Source organism: Lissotriton helveticus, chromosome 6, assembly GCF_964261635.1.
Source record: "Lissotriton helveticus chromosome 6, aLisHel1.1, whole genome shotgun sequence".
NCBI classification, from domain to species: Eukaryota; Metazoa; Chordata; class Amphibia; order Caudata; family Salamandridae; genus Lissotriton; species Lissotriton helveticus.
Window position 1 is genome coordinate 1,135,814,980 of NC_136067.1, and position 21,996 is coordinate 1,135,836,975.

Consider the following 21,996-nt stretch of genomic DNA (forward strand, 5'->3'; position numbering starts at 1 on the left):
TGCTTGGGTAAACCTTAGGGCCAGATGCATCAAGCATCCATTTTGCGATTCCTTATTAGCGAAAAATAAGGAATCGCTAATAAGGAGTAGCAAAATGGAATGCATCAAGCAATCACTACAAAAATAGCGATTCCTTAGAATTCCTTAATTGCGACTCGCAAATTGCGAGTCGCAATTAATGAATACCTCCCCATTCATTCCTATGTGCCCAGAGGCCCATAGGAATGAATGGGAAGACAATCTCAATTTGCGAATCGCAATTAGCGAGTCGCAAAATGAGATTGCGAGTTCAAGGGTGCAGGGGTGTCCAAAGGACACCCTGTTGCACCCCTGATTGTGATCTGTGCACATATGTTGCGCACACACATGCCCTTAGGGCATGTGTGTGCGCAACATGAAACTTTAAAATATGCACAAAAGTGCATTTTTCTAAGTTTTTGCAAATTACCACGAAGTTGTACTTCATGGTAATTTGCGTGCCCTATTAGCGAATTCGCTATTTTTGAAACTTTCATGCATTGCATTTAAGGAATCTCAATTTGAGATTCCTTAAATGCAAACAATCGCAATTTAGCGAATTCTCTATTAGCGATTTTTGCATTTGGGATGATGCATCCCAAATGCAAAAATACCGGTCGCAAAGGGGCAGATTCTGAGAATCTGCCCCTTTGCGACCGGGTTTTAGCTTGATGCATCTGGCCCTTAGTTTCCAATCTCAGTAACTGCGTAACTGACTGACAGAGCAATATATTTTCAGGAGTTGATCCCAAGTCACTAGGATCTAGCACAGGCGAGCTACCTGACAGAACCATTTATTTTTCTTCTAGCATCTCCTGCTCTTACACACACAGGGCAGTTGGCTGGTGTCTAACGGAGTGTGAATTGAACACAAGGGAATAGGCAGAAAAATAAATTCCATCTATATTTCTTTGCATGTTTGTTTCCTTCTATCCATTCATCTTTCAATCATCTCTTCTTCATCTGTCTTGTTCTTTACTTTCTTATTTAATTTTTTCCATCTGTCGTTACTACTGCCATTCTTTCATTCTTTCTTCGTACCGTTTTGTCCTTCCTTGATCCCTTCTTTCAGCCTTCTTTCTTTTATTACTCCTTCCGTTTTTATTCTTATCTGCTCTCTCTTCGCATTTCCTGACTTTTGTTATCCTTTCTACCATTGCATCTTTCTTAACAACTTCCTCATTCTTTTACCTTTTTGAATTCTTTCTTACATAATTTAATTCTATATTCCTACTTTCCCTTTTCTTTTATTCTTCCTATTTTTTTATTAAACCTTGTTTTTTGCATTGCTGCCCATATTTCATCCTTCCTTCTTTCATTCTTATTTTCTCCCTCCCTTCCTTCTTTCTGTTTCTTTCTTCCATTCTTTCCATCTTTCTTTACGTTCTGTGTGTGTTCCTATTTCCCTTTCTTTCTAACATTGTTGGTCTTCTGTGCATTCTTCTTTCTTTTCTGGCTATCAGTAAAACTGAATGTCTGTGCAAAAGTAATGGTCACTTCAATTGAAGATGTGTTGTCTGTAATAGCAGTACGCTACCACACCATGAATACTTCACTTCATTTCTCTGCACTCTAATCTGCACCACTCCACACCACAGCAGTCTACTCTGCACCAATCCATACTCCACCACTCCACGCCACTCCACACTGCATCACTGCTCTTTACTCTGCATCACTCCATTCTAAGCCAATTGACTCTACGCATCTCTCTACACTACACCACTGTACTCGATGCCAAAGCACTCTATCTCACACCACTCTACTATGCACCATCACACTATTCGCCACTGCACTCTACACCACTCCACTCTGCGGTAATCCACTCTATGTCACTTTACTCTGCAACACTGTGCTCTACACCATTGTATTGTACTTTGTACCACTCCATTCAATGCCAGTGCACTCTATGCCAATCCAATCTGCGCCACTCTAATCTAGTCTGCACTCTATGCCACTCTACTCTGCACCACTGCACTCCACCGTTCACCACTCCACTCTACCCTGAAATAATCTACTCTATGCCACTGCACTCAGCGCCACTCCACTCTGTGCCACTCCACAACACTTTATACCACTTGACTATACGCCACTACACTCTACTCCACTCTACGCTGCATCGCTCCACCCTATACCACTGCACTCCATGCCAATACACTCTAAGCCACTCTAATCTACTCTGCATGACTGCACTCTACAACATTACACTACACAACACTGTGCTCTACGCCACTGCACTCTGCTATGAAACAATCTACTCTATGCCATTGTATTCCACTCTGCGTTCCTCCAGTCTGCACCACAGCACTCTACACTGCACCTCTCTATGCCACTTTACTTTACTCTGCACTACTTTTCTCTACGCCCTGCACTGTACGCCAATCTACTCTGCACCGCTGCACTGTACGCCACTATATCTACTCTGCAAAAATATGTCACTGCACTCTACACCACTATACTCTACACCATTGCACTCGATGTCATATTACTTCACCACTACACTCTACACCAATACACACCACTGTACTCTGCACAACTGCACTCTACAACGCTATACTCAGCAACACTGCACTCCCTGCCACTGAACTCTACTGTGCACCACTCTACTCTATGCCACTATACTGCATTCTACTCTAATGCACTCTATGTAACTGCACTCTATGCCACTCTAACCTACCGTGCACCACTACACTCTATGACACTGCACTCTACGGAACTTCACTCTTCGCCTCTTGACTCCAGTCTGCACCACTCCCTGATCTTCAGATCAGTGACACTCCTCTGGTCAGAGCCTCCACAGGAAAAGCGCAGCAAAAACCCTCAGACAAGGGACACTGGGTCAGAAAGCGTGCCCAATACAGAGTTGACTGATGTCTAGACAGCATGAAATGAAATTAAATTGTGCTTTATAAAGCATACTACTACCCATGGGTGTCTAGGCGCTAAGACCTTCTGGCAGGTAAGAACAGCAAAAACTGTAGTTTAACCAAACATAGGAATAAGAGAGCCATGAAAAAAAAGAAACACAAATACCCTACTATTTATGAAACAGCCATGTTTTAAGAGACTTGCGAAAGGTAAATAGGTTTTTGATACATTTTAGCTTGAGGGGCATTGAGTTCCATAGTTTGGCAGTAGCCACAGCAAAACTCTTGCCTCCCCAAGTGACTTTTTTGACTTTAGGCACAACCAAATTAGCCAGAGAGGATGATCTTAAAGTTCTGGATGGGGTGTGCCATTGAAAAAGCTGTCTGATAGATTCTGGACCCTCGAGATGAAGGGCCTTAAAGGCTATGCACAAAGATTTGAAAATCACCCGCTTTTTCACTGGGAGCCAACGAAGTGAGGACAGAGATTAGGAGACCGACGGATGTTTAGGTATCCTGAGAAGTAATCTTGCTGCTGCATTTTGTACCATCTGAAGCTCATGCAGTGCTTTCTTATCGGCGATAAGAAACAGCCCATTGCAATAGTCAATTTTTGAGAAGACAAGTTCAGTGATCACTGCCTCACACAAATCTGGAGGAATGAAGGGAAGAACCTTCCTGAGTGACTTGAACAAGAAGAAACAGGAGGAGGTGATAGCATTAATGTGTTCCAAAAACGAAAGTTTCTGGTCAAATTGGACTCTCAAATGTTTCACTTTGGGGAAGGAGTCAGGAGATCTCCCATTTCCTAAGGCCACTATTTGGGAGACCAGAACGATGGACGATTACAGACAAAAATAACCTTGGTTTTGTCGGAATTTAGCTTCAGATAGTTGTTATACATCCATCTCCTGATCTGTTGCATGCAGTCCTGGAAGCACTCAGCTGTCCTATCTAACTCTTCGGTGAACGACACCACAATCTGGGTGTCCTCAACATAAGAGACAACTGAGAATCCAAACCTTTTAATCAATAAACGCCAAAGGTGTACCGTACAGATTAGAAAGAGTTGGACTCAAAGCCGGACCTTGTGGTACATCACATGGTAGTGTAAAAAATGATGAGCTGTAGCTAGTGGATTCCACAAACTCAACTCTATCTGTGAGAAAGGATTGCAAGAGCTTGAGGGCAACGCCCCTACCACCTAACTCATGCAGACGGTTGATAAGAAGCCCATGGTTAACGTGTCGAACGCTGCCGAGAGGCCTAACAAAATTAAGGCAACTTTGCCTCCCTTGTCCAAGGTTTTCCTAACATAGGGGCCGATTAGGATGGCGGACGGACCTGCGTCCGTCCGCCACCCCAGAGTAGGAGGGACTGTCCGCAGGGGCAGCGGTGGTCCCTCCGTGCAAATTAGAATGTGACCGCCACCCTGGCGGTCACATCCTGTATTTTTAACATTGCGGCGGGTGCTGCTTGAAGCAGCACCCACCGCAATGTTAAAAATGAAAGCAGTGCATTTGCATGCACAAAGCGCTATGTTAGAGATTTTCCGCCGTGGTCGGAAGGCGACCGCGGCGGAAAAGCTGCGGACGGTCTTCCTGACCCCCCCAGCCATCCTAATCTGGCGGGGGGTCTTTGAAGGCTCCGCAGAGGTTTTTCCGCATCCTCCGGGCCGGCGGACACTTCCGCCAGCCCGGAGGATGCGGAAAAACCGCAATCCTAATCGGCCTCAAATTCAGAGCCTGTGATCAGAACCGACTCCTTACTATGTTGGCTTCTGCAGCCAAACTGGGATGGATCCAGCAGCATTTGTTCATGGACGAATAGAAAAAGCTCGGTGTTCATGGCTTTCTCTACCATTTTAGCAGGAAAAGGAAGCTGGGATATTGATCTGAAGTTACTGTCGTTGTCTGCATCTAAGTTTATTTTTTTTAAAGAGGAAGAATAGATGTTATTTTCCATTTTTTAGGAAAATATCCTGCTAGAAACATCTGATTGAAAATCGGTAGTAAATAGCTAGGGACAATAGAAGAAGCTAACTGTAAGATTGTAGGTGGGCAAGGGTAAAAAGGTGACCCTGGTTTGATTTGGTTAAACAGGTCTATTCACCGAACAATTGTAAGGAGGGTAAAAGCAGAGAAAATAGCGTTCAAAGGCTGAGATGGTTCAAATAATTTGGTGGCTGAGTTGGCTGCCTCCCTAGTGTTAATCACTATTGGAGGACCACTGAAAATCTCACTCTGTGGGTTGTAAGTTTTGCACACCTCATCTGAGCTTTGGTTTGTGGCAATGATATTAAAGGTAGTCTCTCATTTATCTTTAAAAAAGAGAGCAAGTTTATTACAAAAAGACAAGTTATGTTCCACTGCTCCAACATTTGGCAACATCAATTCCAACAATGCTCTGAAAACAATCTCAAGCAAAAACCCAGCATTAGCAACAAGGGAAATCAAGTCAGAAGGCGGGCTCAGTACAGAGTCGGCAGATGTTGGGATAGTGCTTGCTTGCCCTAATGCTCCAATGGATAGTACCATTGTATCAAGGGAGCAGGAGCAAATTCCAGTGGTCACCTATGGACCAGCAACACAGCACCCGAGGGAAAGCGAACCTCCAATTCGGACTGTGCGGAAAGAGCTGATAGACACAAACATGCTAATCTTCACGCCAGAGTAAAATCTAGAGGAAATTGCAACATCCTGAACAGGGACAACATCCTATTGCCTCTATCACTATTCTAAACCCTGCCGACTTAAGGTCAACTGACATATTATCAATAGATTTTATACATTCTGATGACCCTCTAATGAGCAAAGCCACCAAGCCACTTGGGAAATGCCCGCGATTACCCTAAAAGTGTGGATAGAATGGCTCACTTTTAGGAACTGAGAATTAAACATCATTCCTTACTATGAACCAGTCCACCCTCTAACCCTGAGGCAGCCTGATCAGAAAAAATCAGCCACCAGACCACACAAAGCTATTCTGTGCTGAAGTTCTGGGCAACTCACCAACAAAAAGGGCAGCACTCAATGATCAACAAGCCCGACATTAGCTCACAGCCAAGCCTTCCAATCCTGACCTAAGGTGGATTTCTAGAACAATAAATGGATCATCTGGTAGTGCATGACAAGCCTCTGGTATGGGAACAGCTTCTAAAAATAGTCAAGGTCTCCTCGTCTCTGCTCACAGAAATTCAATGGCCTTGCCAGCAAAACATCTGATCCCGAATTTCTTCACCATGTAAAATTCTTCCTCATCATTCTTATGAAGGAGACTTGGCTTGCTGCACCATTCCACCTCTATGGGTTCTCATGCTTCTCTGCACCAGCCACCAAGAAGGCAAAATATGGCCACCTGCTGGGTCGCCTGGCAATTTACATTTCCTTATCATGCACAGCTACAGTAAGGGCATTACAGTCCAGCTCACCAGCAATCACTGCAATTAATATCACCATCTCTAACAAAAATCAGGAAACTGAGTTAGTACTCATCAATGCTTACATTCATCCCAAAAGCAGGCCGAAGGCCTCACGACAGCTGGTGGAGCAGCTCCTGAAGTACTAAGGTGAAGAGGAAATCTCTAATTTCATCTTCTCAGGTGACATAAATCTGCACCTTCTGGGCTCCTAGCAAGATAGCATGTGTTAGCTCAATCTTCAAGCTGGAAGATACCTGTGCAAGGCAGAAATCCCTTTGGTAAAAGGAATAAAATCTTAGTTCAGAGCCCTCAATGGCAGGTTCTCAGACGACATTCCACTAGCAGCCATAATCTACTGTACAACCGCCAGCTCAACTCTAAACTACACTTTGGATACCCTTTCACAGTACCACCGGGTTCACTCATTTCGCATAGGGGCCAAAGGAGATAGTGGCCATCTTCCATAAGAGGTGTTCTTTTTGTAACTTTGCCTACACTCAACCGCACTACGAAGGCACCTGGCTCAGTATTTATGGTCAATTGTAAGACAGCCAAGTATTCACAGTTGGCTACAGAGGAGCTGTCAATGTTAGCATTGGCCCTGCTGCAGGCACTAACGGAAACGCCCACTTGTAACATAGGGGGGTGGGAGTGTTTCACCAGAAGGTTGGCACAGGCATTTGCTACCACACCCAAATTAAGGTCACATCAAACACCTTTGGAGATGGGGAGGATCACCAGGGCCCAAATAACACTACTGAAGCAACTCAAAAAGCCAATAAAAAACACTTTAAGATCCCTTTGCTATAAAACTGGGGACATTGACCTTCAAGCAGAATTAAGACAACAAAAAACTTGGCTTGAGAAGCTAAAGTGGGCCACCAACAAGTCATGGTAAGACGAGCTATGGGCCAGACTGTTCTTAGATATTAAGCATAATGACAGAACACGCTTCTGGTAGACAGTTAATAAATGAATGCACCCATCCCATGAAGGAGTCACATCTCATATACACGAAGAAACCTGGGCAACCTTTCTGGGAGACCACTTCAACCACCAATCAGCTACAAACAATTCCCGCCTAGCAACACGAGAAACTCTAAAACCAATCCTGAGGACACCCACTCAAAGGAAACCAGCTTTTCCTCATAACTGTCTAAACTAGTAGCCAATTTAGAGCGCACTTCCAGACCCTCCCATATTAAATCAATTAGACACCAAATTGCAAATGGCAGGAGAGAAAGAGTATGGGCTAAGCGAGGGCTCAAAATCCATTCCGTTCGTGGAATTTGCAGATTTTTGGGAATTTCGCAGTACGTGAATCCCGCGAATTTGCCCAAAAATCCGTAAATTCGCAAGCTGGCGGATTTTTTTGCTTGGTCGCGCTTGAAAAATACAATATCGCGCACGCGGCGTTGACTTACCGTGACTCTGTGTTCGCCAAGTTGTTTTTCTCCCGGTTTGCGTGTGCTGCGCCATTTTGGATCTTGCTGCGTGATCGCGCAAGAGTTTTTTGACCACGATTACTTCATCGCGGCCCGCCATCTTGCACAGCGAGAGTTTGACAATGTGAGTACGTCATAAGGGCCCGCGATCACACATCCCGGGAGTAAACAATGCCGAACACGTAGATGCGGCGCGCAGCTGACTTCCGGCGGGAGATTTGAACAGCTCGCTCTCCCAAACTTGCAAAAATTGAAATTCGGCACAAGAAATCCACCGCAGGCAGCATAAACCTTCTGAAAATGATGATTTTGATCAGAATAACTCCTCAGATTGACATTTGGCTGCACTTTTTGGTGCAAGGAGTCAATTTTTTTGGGGGGGGGGGAAAGAAGTGCCCCATAGTCAACAACTTCCTGTTCCTGTCCAGCAGGTTCCTCCCAGTGCTTTGTTCATGTCCTGGTCACTTTTGATTTGGATCTGGAGCTGGAAAGATTACTTTTTAGGTCTCGCACCTTCGACACATGGCGAAGCCATGTCGCAGAGCGAGCCTATTGTTGGCGGTTCTGCTTCCAAGGAGAGAAAGAGGAGACAGGAGATAGGCACGCGCAGCCGGAATCAGATCAGGTTGCGCGCGTGTTCACCATTTCCTGTCTCCTCTTTCTCTCCTTGGAAGCCTCATGCACTTCTTGCATACACACATACAGCCACAGCCCCTGCTTTTCGCACAAGCACGCACACACACACACGAGCGTGCACACACACGAACACACACAGAGACACACGAGCGCACACACACACACACACACACACGCACACATACAGAGACACCCCCCTGAGATGTCCCCCCTCCCCCCAATGAGATGTCCCCCCTCCCCCTCCACCGAGATGTCCCCCTCTCTCCTCGCACTCACCGCAGAGGTCGGTGCGGGCCCCGCCAAGCAGCAGGAGGCAGGCGGTGAGCAGCAGCGGCGTCTCTATGGCGCTCGGTCCGTCCATCCGTCTGACTGACTGCCAGCGTGTGCCCCCACTCGGCCTCCTATACAGCTGCGAAAGAGAACAAGGACCAGTGCGTCCCTCCTACGCACTGAGCGAGTGCGCGCGTGCCCGCCCGCCCGCCGCGGAAAGAGAGTTTGGGCAAGGACCCGGGTCTAATATCAGCTGCGCACGACCCGAGCCTGAGGACAGGTCATTTCCTATTTATTTATTTCATGTGTTTTTCTATAGCGCGGACTTTACCCGAAGGCGTCAGAGGCTTCACAATAATGATAATGAAACTTAAAACAACAGGTCCCAGAATGCAATAGCACATAAATACTTGTTTTGTATTATTAGCAATGTTTATACCAATACGGAGAAGGGTAATGAGGGACTTCAAACGGTATGAGCTCTTGTTTGTGATTACGTCTGAGAAAAAACAGGGAAGCTTGAACTGCTGCGCTGCCCACGATTCCACCGTCCACCATAATAACATCGTTTAACGAATCTGCCTTAATCATACTGAAAAGTGTGTATGCAACTACTAAATTAGGCACACTTCATTGAAGATTACAAGCCGGCAGTGTCATTTCTGTGGAAGAGTATCTTTTTTCGCAGTCTGACTGGGCTCAGGGAGAAACGGTAAGAAGGCGGGACCGGACAGCTCACAAACTTGGCACGAGGGCAGAGAGGTTTTCACACACATATCTGATTCATAGGCCGCCGGTGGTCAAAGTCAATGCTGTCTGCGAGCATGTGAAATGAGGGGGTTTGAGTGGGTGGGACGCACTTCAGAAGACATCAGTAAAGTCGCCGCTCTTTCTGTAACTTGTGCATAGCGCCAAGAAGCTGCAGAGCAGCACGACGTTTGAACTTCATTCTCGCCCACCAGAGCACGTGTCCACGTCATGTGCCCCCGCAATCAGGGATTTCTCGGTGACCCCGTGCCCGCGGGGCATCTAGTTTCAACTGCAGGGATTTCAGATCACCAGCTAATGCGTTCTGTCAGCTGCAGTCGTGGTTCACTCTCATGATACTAAGCTCCATTGATGTAACTAAATAAAAAAAACTTTCAGATCCGCACAAAGTATGTTCCAAACAAATTCTTTTATCAGTCTAAATCACCTTGGTACAAACCAGTCAATACTTAATCGGCAGTCTTTTCATACCAATTAAACAATGCGCAGGTGCAATGCAACAGGTAGGGTACACAAACAATACACAAAATCGAAATTCAAGTCTACAAGCCAGCAGGATGAATTCAAGTCAATGATCATATACAGCAATACGGAGTCAAAATCCAACGGGCTTTACCCGCACAGGTTCGAATCCTGCTCGCAGCGGGACTCGGGCAAGAACCACACTCCACGCTGTTGCTTGAAGCGTAAAAGGCCATTTTATTAGGACAAGGCTGCACTCCTTTAGACTTTATTACATAGTACATAAATGCAATAAATATACTTTCCCCACTCCATGCCGACTCATTCTCCATTCCTCCTTCTCAAAACCATCTCACCTGTTTGATTCTTCCCCATTCACTCGGTGACCTCCTTCCTCTCCCCATTATCACCTTCACTTGCCCTCCGAGCATCCTCTGTTGAATTTCCTGAATTGCCTCCCGCGCCCCGCTATCAGTCACCCATGTACCGTTCTCCCCCTCGAGGGGTGGATCGCCCGTATGTGACTCACCAGCCCTCCAAAGTACCGCCAACCAGTGAACCCCCGGAGGGCGGTTCACTGCCCCACCCCCAGGCACCTTTCGCCTCCTGTGCGCTGACCCCGCGCCACCCGGTGGACGACCAATCCACCACCCAACTGCATGTTCTATGTAGTTCACTGTCGATGGGACAATTGTCAGTCGCGAAAGGTGCCAACGTTCCCAGCACCACTTGAAACCCCAAGTTCCTGTGCAGTGAATGCATCCGCAACCTTGTTGCGTCCAGTGGCCAACCAGCCACCACTTCCCCATGCATCTTGTGCAAACAAATAACATATCCAAGGCAATCTCATGTCTGGGAAAAGTGCCCCCTCTCAGTAAAAGACCATGCCACTTTGCATGTATCCTGTGTAACCAAACCTTTGTCGGGCCAAACCGTGTCAGAGACAGCAGGCTCCCCCCAGTCTGGTGAACGACCATCCACCACCCGTGTCTGTACTCAACTTTACAGAGCACATTGCGTCGGGCCAAACCATGGCCGGGACAGTGCCCCCCCAATGCGTTGAACGAAACCCGCCACCGCGTAACCACCTCACATATTGCAAGCCACTCCTCGTCTGCGAAAGGTGCACCCCCCTTGGTGAACGACCAATCCACCACCTCTGCCAGCATCCCGAGCACACCGATAAGAGTCATTTTTGGGTCAAACTTTGCTCGCAACAAGTGCCTCCTTGGCTGGTGAACTACCATCCACCCTTTTACTGGCGTCCAGCATAGACATAGGGTTCTCGGGCCAAAACCTTGTTAGTGCCGAGTACCCCCTTTCCGGCGAATGACCATCCGCCTTTTTGCCCGCCTCCACTGTGAACCTATAGGATTCAATGTGACCGAAACTTCCTTTGTGACCGGTGCCCCCCTCGCGGTGAACGACCATCCACCCTTTGCTCGTATTAAGCGTAACAGAAGATTTAGCGGGACCAAATCTGCTTGCGACAAGCACCCCCTCCTAGGTGAACGACCATCCACCCTCCTGGTTGCATCCTGCATAAACAGACCAGATTCCCCCCAGGGCCCTATGTCTGTCAATGCTGCAACTTCCCCATAACGCCCAAACCGTGCGCCACCATATGCAGCCCTGCGTGTGAAGACTATAACGACCTGCAGAACTGAAAACCCCACCTTCCTTCTTTGGAAAACAACACCCCCAGTCCTATACGTTCAATCTTAAGCCAATAATCTTGTTGCCCGTGAAAACTGCCCTCAAACCATAACCACCAACTCACCCCCATTCCAGGCACCCAGGCAAACCATCCTCACAAAGCGCTTCAAAGACCAAAGTCGCCCTACTTGAGAAAAAGGTGCCCCCCAGTATGTACCCCAAGGCACGCCAACAATGCCGGTCACCCATTCATCTGCTACTCACATTGAACACTGTAAACCCACCTCCAGGGGGAAACTAAAGCACTTCCAGGACCCCTGTAACTCATGAGAATAGCACAGCGCCAGAGTCTTACCGCCACTGCCCCGCACGCAGGGTCCCCGCACCACACATCCCAAAAAACCATCCCTACCTACCCTGTCGCGTACACTCCCGATGCACCATTCGGTATCGCACTCTGCGCACCCATGAAAAAAGTCACCGGCCAGACACCCAGCCTAAAAACACCCTCTCCCGTGTGTACCGCTCCCAAACCGGACATGCTATAAAGCCACTTGCACCCCAGGCCCCCCATAAAACCCCACTCGCTTCACACCCCCAGCCACACCAGTTTGTCACAGCCTGTGTGCAGAGCGCCCCGATACCCACGAGTCCAGCCACCGCTATATAAAGCTGTACTTAAGTAAATGGGGACCGCATATCAATCAAAACCTGCCTCACCAATAGCGCAAACCTCAATCCCTACCACTCTTATGCCAGTCTTCTGAATCCGCAGCCTTTGTGTCAGCCATCCATGTCTATGGCCCCCCCGGATGGGCCCCCATCGCAGCCACAGACTCCCGCTCCAGCGTCCCAGGACTCATGCAAAACCCCCTTTCGAGAAAAAATCCTGCCTCTGCGCCGGACTCCCGGCTCATCTCCTTACGACAATGAGCGCCATGGACCCACAGCCTCGAACCATAGAGATGGGCTTCCCAGCCCATTCGATCCCCTGCCTGTCCATAGATTGTCTAAATTCCTCCTGTGCAGGTCAACCCCAGCCTTATGGCACCCAATATCAGAATGCCCAGAACAGTGCGCGTAGGCCTTCCAATTCCGCTCATTCCACCCATTACTGTTTGTGGGGCAGTCGGCCCCTCAGGCCCCCAAGCGCTCTTCTCGTTCTTAGAATGCCCCAGCACCCCTGGCAAAGAATTTCAACCACGCTCAAACACCGTTACCTACCCTTCCAATCCAGCAACCTGTGTGCTCCGTCAGTCCCCAGTCCGGTGCCATGCCTACCCGTCACTGGACCCTAAACAGTACCCCAGCAGCCATGCGTAGCAGCACCTGCATCCCCTTGCATCCACCACCCTCCAATGCCCCCAGTCAACCCGCCGAAGACCCCCGCAGCCCCCCCTTTTGCCCTCGACCATAGACCCGTACCGGAGAGTCCATCCAGGACCTCCTGCTCCTGTTCCATCGCTGATGTTCCCGCAGTCGTCGTTCCCCGCACTCGCCTGTAACCATATCTGTCTCCTGAAGCAACATAAAATAAACTAATTACTGGAACCCCCCCCCGAGCAACCCCACTCAACCACCTCATATGCACCGCATGTTGCACTCCACCAACCCCATTAACTATTCTCACGGCATACCCCCACATCCATGTCCGTAACCCCTCAATCAGCAGACTGTCACGCCGCATGTCAACTGTCACACACTGTGGTCATATTACCGAAAAATTCCATAAAGGCTGCAATGTTCGAGCTGCGCGATCCCACGATGGAGGGCAGGCCGCCGCGGACCCCCCTACTGCTTCTGGCCAGCGTCTGGAGGGCGTTGTACGCCCCACTGGCATCCCCGTCAGCCGGAACAATACTGGTCCTGGTTTCCCCCCCCCCATCACGTCGCTTCAACCGGGTGAGGCCCGAGCACCACCAGGCCTCGCGCCGTGCATGGCGGTCCCTCACCCTTACTCACAGGGCCCCAAACCTCCTCTGTGTCCCCCGCCGCCTCCCACGCAGCACCCCCAAAAAAAAAACCTGCAATACATAGCATAGCCACCCTTCGGAGGTGTCCTGCACCCTAGCTGTCATAAGGGAGGGACTGCACTTAAACCCCTAAGGCCCTCCCCTACACAGGCTCCCGGCACGTGCTACTCCGCTCCTCCCCCAAAAAGGGGGTGCAGGCCCGCGATAGGAGGCCCTTCTACATCAAGTATGTGCAGCAGCAGCCCCCCCCCCCCCGAGCCCCCGGAGGATCCAGCCGACCTCATGGCAACCATACAATTAAGTGACGGAAGGACCCTGCTCCGCGTTCCCCCACTCCTATCCAGGCAGCCAGCTCGCCTCAATTACCGGGCAAGGTTTATTTGGTTTATTTGTAATTTTCTGTTCCTATTGTGAAGCGCTCTGACGTCTTCGGTTAAAGTCTGCGCTATATAAAAACGCATAAAAACAAGGTGCCAGGGCCCGCAGACAGGCGCCGCCACCCGCGTGCTGCTCCCCTCTTCTCCCCCCGCGGCCATCCTAATCGCCCGCGGCACATAGCGGTCCCGACCCGACAAGGGGGCCACCCCCCGCCCAGCATCGACCGCGAGACACAAACCCCCCCCGCCCACGCGCAAAGGAAGCGTGCAACGCGAAGCGGCACAAGGAAAACAGGGACTGCCACCCCCCGCCCCAAAACTCCCGCCGAACGCCACAACAGGGTGCCCACCCCAGCATGCCACAGCCACATTACTGCGCGCGCCGAACCACAGCAGCACCTACGACGGCCCAGCACACACCTCCCAGCCAGCCCTTCACCGCCTGATAAGCACGCTGCCCACAGCCACTCCCACCGCCCGCTCGGTCCGCACCGCATACAGCTGACCCTTGAAGGGTACCAAAACCCCTTAACCCACATAGACGTTCCTGCGCTACACTCAAAACCGCAGCAGTAAAACAAAACCTCCCCCGCCGATCGACAAATTGGCCCCTGCCCCCACCACCTACCAACCACAAAATGTTCTTAGGTCCCCCCGGTGGTGCTTAGGTGTTCGGAAGAGGCTGATTCTCCTCTCCCAACACCATTTAAGCACTCCCAAATCCCACCCCCACACCTTGTCCTTCCGGTCTATGCGTGAAATCCCCAGGGGAAGACTGGTCTGCGACCTTACTTCCCCTGGGGCCCGCATCGCTTTTGTATGAACATAGTTCATTTTATCTGAGTAAATCTTTACTTCACGGAGATAAAGGGCAATTATACAATTCATAATAAAACATTCAGACAATTTCCACACAAGGACGTATTTTAGAGAGCTGGTGGGCTCAGGGTGCTGCTGTACTGTTACTGCACCCACTCCTCCCACCCCCTGTTTGTTGTCTGCTCGCTTGTGCCAGCCCCTCCCACCCATTGTCCATTAAGCGTGTGCTTGCCCCAGCTTTTCCTTCATTGTCCATGGACTTGCCCCCACCACTCCCATCCATCCTCTGATGTACGTGTGCATGCCCCGCCTGTCCCGTCCATCCTATTAAGGCAGAAAATCATGTACTGCTCACTCACTAATAATTAGCCCCCCTTTATTGCCCTGATGTAGGCAGCAGCAGAATGAAAGCGCCTCTGGTACATTGCTGAGATGCAAAAACACAAGCATTCAGTGCACTTTGCGCCAGGCGGAAAACAAAGCACCAGGGCCTCAGGACTCAGGAGGAGCAGAGTTTCTCTCTGCCCTGCTTGGTGAGCCGGTGTGCGTTTTCTTGGATGGAGAAGCTGGCGAGCTTCGAGCGTCATGTTTGTGCACTGTCCTCTACAAATCCGGTCAGACTGCATAGCCCCCTCCAAAGTAATGAGAGAAACACAAGACACCTTTTAGCACCTCGCACCACAAAGGGTATCTTGGCACTTACGTAGTGGTATTGTGAAACTGAAGACCTTCATTTTATAAACCCCAGAAGGTGAAAAGGAGCGGCCCAGAAATCCAATGGCACAAAGAGACCGAAGCACATTACAAGGACGAAGTTCCACAGGGAACTTTATTAAGCGCATGTGAACTACAGCTGGGGAGAAGTTCCGCCATCCTTACAACGAGCCTGCCACCCAAGGCACTCTGCCGCCCTCTCAGCTGGCAGTGTATACATTCTGCTCCCACGGACCCCAGGCAAAGCCCACACATGCGCTGATCCAAAGGGCTCCTCGGTAAAGCACAGTTATCATTTCCAATGCACTTCAGGTATTACCGTCAGCCCCTTTGGTGCCCTGCACTACCCTTCCATCACAACCCCTCACCGAGGCATGTCCTAAGGCACCCTCGCCTGCCATTAGCTAATAGTCAAACCCTCCTCTGGGACCGTGGCTGGCCTCCACAATGCAGTGTCCAGCAGCACGGCCCTCCTTTTTACACTCTGGGGACTTTGACAGCAGCGTGAGGCGCGTTTTTCACCTCTAACAGTCTGGTTTAATCATACATCAGCGCCTTTTGGGGTAGAGACAAACCTATTTTATCTTTGCTGAGGTCTGTCTGTATGGGAGTAACCCTATTTTCAATGACAGCCCCGTTATTACGGGAAGGAATCACACCAACCCCCGCTTGTTAACCCCTTCACTGCGGCGGCTATTCCGCCGCAGTGCTAAGGGGGCGGGGCGGCCGCGCGGCGGCCGCATGCTGGTGACGGAACCGCTCCGTCACCAGCGTCGGTTGAGCTATGCTGGTGACGGAGCAGTTCCGTCATGGCCCGCCCCGCTCAATAGAACCCTCAGCACAGGCGCGGAATTCGCGCCGCGCATGAGCGTTCTATTGAGCGGGGCGGGCCATGACGGAACCGCTCCGTCATCAGCACAGCGCACCCGCAGCTGATGACGGAGCGGTTCCGTCATCAGCGTGCAAGGGGTTAAAGAAGCGTGAGCGGTTATTCTGCACAAGAGAGGGTCTATTTCGAACATAAGACAAACTCGTCCTTCATTAAGGCACTGAACTAGGTGCTCATCAATCCCAGAAGAAAACCAGCACAAGCACGTGCCTCACCCTCACCCCCTCACCCTCACACATACACACCCTCACCCCCTCACACACACCCTCACACACCCTCACCCCCTCACCCTCACACACTCCCTCACGCCCCCTCAACCTCACACCCCCTCACCCTCACACCCCCTCACCCTCACAACCCCACACCCTCACACCCCCTCACACTCCCCCTCACTCTCACACCCCCTCACTCTGACACCCCCTCACCCTGACACCCCCTCACACCCCTTCACCCTGACACCCCCTCACACCCCCTCACCCTCACACCCTCTCCCCTCACACCCCCACACCCTCACACCCTCACACCCTCTCACCCTAACACCCCCTCACCTCCCCTCACCCTCACACACACCCTCACCCACCCTCACCCTCTCACCCTCACACACCCTCTCACCCTCACACACCCTCATACCCTCTCACCCTCACACACCCTCATACCCTCTCACCCTCACACACCCTCACCCACCCTCACTCTCACTCACCCTCACCCACACTCACCCTCGCACCCTCACAGCCTCACACCCCCTCACCCTCACTCACCCTCACACCCTCTCACCCTCACACCCCCTCACCCTCACACCCCCACACCCCCTCACCCTCACACATCCCCTCACCCTCACTCACCCACCCTCACACCCCCTCACCATCACACCCCTCACCCTCACACCCCCTTACCCTCACACCCCCTCACCCTCACACCCCCTCACCCTCACACACCCTCACCCTCACTCACCCCTCACACCCCCTCACACACCCTCACCCCCTCTCACACTCACACACCCTCACCAGCATAGCATAACAAAGCTTAGCATAGCATAACAAAACACAGCATAGCATAGCATAACAAAAACGCATAGGATAGCAAAACATAGCATAGCATAACAAAACAAAGCATAGGATAGCAAAACAAAACGTAGAATAACAAAACAAAAAATAGCATAGCAAAACACAACAAAGCATAGCATAGCATAACAAAACACAACAAAACATAGCATAGCATAACAAAACATAGCATAACATAAAGCATAGCAAAACAAAAGATAGCATAGTATCACCCTCACTCACCCTCACCCTCACTCACCCTCGCACCATCACACCCTCACACCCCCTCACCCTCACACCCCTCACCCTCACACACCCTCACCCTCACTCACCCCTCACACCCCCTCATCCTCACACCCCCTCACCCTCACACCCCCTCACCCTCACACCCCCTCACACCCCCTCACCCCCTCTTACACTCACACACCAGCATAGCATAACAAAGCATAGCATAGCAGAACAAAACACAGCATAGCATAGCATAACAAAAAAAGCATAGGATAGCAAAACACAGCATAGCATAACAAAACAAAGCATAGGATAGCAACACAAAACGTAGAATAACAAAACAAAAAATAGCATAGCAAAACACAACAAAGCATAGCATAGCATAACAAAACGCAACACAACATAGCATAGCATAACAAAACATAGCATAGCATAACATAAAGCATAGCAAAACAAACCATAGCATAGTATAACAAAACATAGCATAGAATAACAAAACACAATAAAACAGCAGAACAAAACATAGCATAAGATAACAAAACATAGCATAACAAGACACAACAAAACATAGCAGAGCATAACAAAACATAGCATAACATAACAAAACATAGCATAACAAAACACAACACATAGCATAACAAAACATAGCAAAACACAACAAAACATAGCATAGCAAAACAAAACATATAATAGCATAGCAAAACATAGCATTGCATACCAAACACAACAAAACATAGCATAGCATAAAAAACATAGCATAGCAAAACAAAGCATAGCATAATAAAACACAACAAAACATAGCAGATCATAACAAAACATAGCATATCATAACAAAACATGACATAGCATAAAGCATTTCATAGCAAAGCATAGCATAACAAAACACAGCATAGCATAACAAATCGAAGCATAGGATAGCAAAACATAGCATAGCATAACAAAGCAAAACCTAGGATAGCAAAACAAAACATAGCATAGAATACAGCATCACTTAGCACCACTCAGGGGCACCACAACATCACTATGCGCTACAACAGCATCACTGAACGCCACAGCATCACTCGTTCGCCATCACAACATCACTCAGCGCCACCACAGCATTAATCTGTGCAACCATTCAACAACAACTGGTTCAAATATGTTCTCTCATTGTTTCAAGCTTTATTACAAATGTAACAAAAATATGTTAATATTTCACTTCTGTTCTTGGATTTTCCTCACAATAAAATACACTGAACATAATCTTCACATAAGTTCAGGCCCGGACTGGCCATAGCGGGCACCGGGCAATCCCCCGGTGCGCCGCAAGGGTGGGGGCCGGTTTTGAGCTCCAGGGGGCCGATTTTGTTAGAGGGCCGTTTTTGCAGCATAGCTGCAAAATCGGCCCTGCAACAAAATCGGCCGAAAACCGGCCCTAGCAAAGCGCTCGGCGGCACCTCCAACCCCCCCAAGTGGGGAGGGGGGGCGGCCAAGCACTTTGCCAGGGCCGGTTTTGGTTCCCAGTCCGACCCTGCATAAGGTATTTACAAAAGTTTAAGCTATTGCCATTATAAATTACAATAACTTTTATTTAAGTATTCATTATTAAAAAAAATAAAAGCCATTGTTATTTGTAATATCGATACATGTAAGTCACGTAAATACAACACATATTGCATTACAAATGCTATAGGTGTCACATTTGCGAAAGTTATAACTATTGGCATTGTAAATGATAAAGCTATTCATTTCGCTATTTAAAAAAAAAACATAAATAAAAAAATTGTCATTTACAATACCAATAGCTCAAACTTTCCTAATTCGAGACCTATTGCATTGCAAATGCTTGTTGTGGCTGGTGCTAGATATTTGTATTTGAGGACTTTTTGGACTTTGGAGTTTGGATCACTTTTGGATTTGAGATTTTACAAGTAAGTTGGTGTTGTTTGTTTGGGGCATTGCAGTTGCTGCAACTACAATTTTAAAACGTTTGTCACAACTTTAAAAATATATATATTGTGGGTAGCCACAGTATCCAGTAGGCCCAGGGTTAGTCATGGGTGCATGATACAACTGTTTCTGTGATTTGTTTTTAACTTAAATCTCATTTATGTCATGAAATTTTAGCTCACTGTTATATGTTGATTTTTTATTTTTTTTATTTTGGGTGCCTGTAAAGCCATACTAGCCAGTAGGCCCAGGGGTAGTGAGTGGTGCATGGACCAACTCTTTCTGTGGGGTGTCTTGAATTTAAACATCATTGAGGGCATGGATGGCATTGGACTGTGGTGATTTTTGTGTGTTTTTTGACTTTTTGGGTGCTGTTGGGGCCTGACCATGTGGGTGGGGGCCATTTTGAGGTCTGCTCCAGGCAGGGCCTGGCCATGTGCTGGGGGCCAAGGGGCCACTTTGAAGCCAGGTAGTGTGCTCAGGCCCGCACCCAGTTTGCCTTTCTTTCAACCATTATGCCCAGGGGTACTCAGTGGTCCATGGACCTAGTCTTTCTGTGGGGTGTCTTGAATTTAAACATCACTGAGGGCATGGATGGCATTGGATTGTGGTGATTTTTGTGTGTTTTTCGACTTTTTGAGTGCTGTTGGGGCCTGACCATGTGGGTAGGGGCCATTTTGTGGCCTGGTCCAGGCAGGGCCTGGCCATGTGGTGGGGGTCAAGGGGCCATTTTGAAGCCAGGCAGTATGCTCAGGCCTGCACCCAGTTTGCCTTGCTTTTAACCATTATGCCCAGGGGTACTCAGTGGTCCACGGACCTAGTCTTTCTGTGGGGTGTCTTGAATTTAAACATCATTGAGGGCATGGATGGTATTGGATTGTGGTGATTTTTGTGTGTTTTTTGACTTTTTGGGTGCTGTTGGGGCCTGACCATGTGGGTGGGGGCCATTTTGAGGCCTGGTCCAGGCAGGGCCTGGCCATGTGGTGGGGGTCAAGGGGCCATTTTGAAGCCAGGCAGTGTGCTCAGGCCTGCACCCAGTTTGCCTTGCTTTCAACCATTATGCCCAGGGGTACTCAGTGGTCCATGGACCTAGTCTTTCTGTGGGGTGTCTTGAATTTAAACATCTTTGAGGGCATGGATGTCATTGGATTGTGGTAATTTTTGTGTGTTTTTTGACTTTTTGGGTGCTGTTGGGGCCTGACCATGTGGGTGGGGGCCATTTTGAGGCCTGCTCCAGGCAGGTCCTGGCCATGTGGTGGGAGTCAAGGGTCCACTTTGAAGCCAGGCAGTGTGCTCAGGCCTGCACCCAGTTTGCCTTGCTTTCAACCATTATGCCCAGGGGTACTCAGTGGTCCATGGACCTAGTCTTTCTGTGGGGTGTCTTGAGTTTAAACATCATTGAGGGCATGGATGGCATTGGATTGTGGTGATTTTTGTGTGTTTTTCGACTTTTAGGGTGCTGTTGGGGCCTGACCATGTGGGTGGGGGCCATTTTGTGGCCTGGTCCAGGCAGGGCCTGGCCATGTGGTGGGGGTCAAGGGGCCAGTATGAAGCCAGGCAGTGTGCTCAGGCCTGCACCCAGTTTGCCTTGCTTTCAACCATTATGCCCAGGGGTACTCAGTGGTCCATGAACCTAGTCTTTCTGTGGGGTGTCTTGAATTTAAACATCATTGGGGGCATGGATGACATTGGATTGTGGTGATTTTTGTGTGTTTTTCGACTTTTTGGGGTGTTTAACTGATGTTCCTCTGGATTCCTTTGCTTTTAGGTGCACAAGAGAACCACCATTGCCAGGAAGAAGTCCTGCAGCGGTGTGTGCAGCACAATGTCACGTGACGTCACGTGTGGCCACAGACAACTCTGCAACTTGTGCAACTGCAGCCTGCTGTTCTGACATCTGAAGAAGATGGGCCCAAAGAAAGGTGGCCGTAGCTCCTCTAGAAAGAAAGTTGCGAGTGCCACTGCCAGTAAGAAGGAGCAGAAGAAGCAAGTGGTGCCACTCACCAAGGAGATTGGTGTGCCCACAGACACTTTTTTCGGGAAAAAAAATACAACGCCTGAAGCAGCGGGGTCCGCCGGGGACCAAGCTGGGAGCAGCACCTCCGCTTCATTAGGCTCAGTGCCACCACGCAAGGTTAGGTCCAAGCCCATGAGTGCTGCAGAGGCAGCCACTGTCATTGCTCAATCACCATCGACCAGTGATGTAGGCTCATCGCAAGACAGTAGCACACAATCAACGCAGGGTGTTACTCAGCTGACGAGTGTTCAACAACCACAGCCGCAACAACAACCACAGGTGCAACTAGTACAAGCGCAAGTACTTGTGCAAGGAGAGGCGCAAGTAGAGGTGCAAGTAGAGGCGCAAGGAGAGGAGCATGGAGAGGCGCATGGAGAGCGCATGGAGAGGCGCAACTAGAGGCGCATGGAGCGGCACAACTGCCCCCAATGCTTGTTCCTCCAGAAATAGGGGCACATCAGAAAATCGAG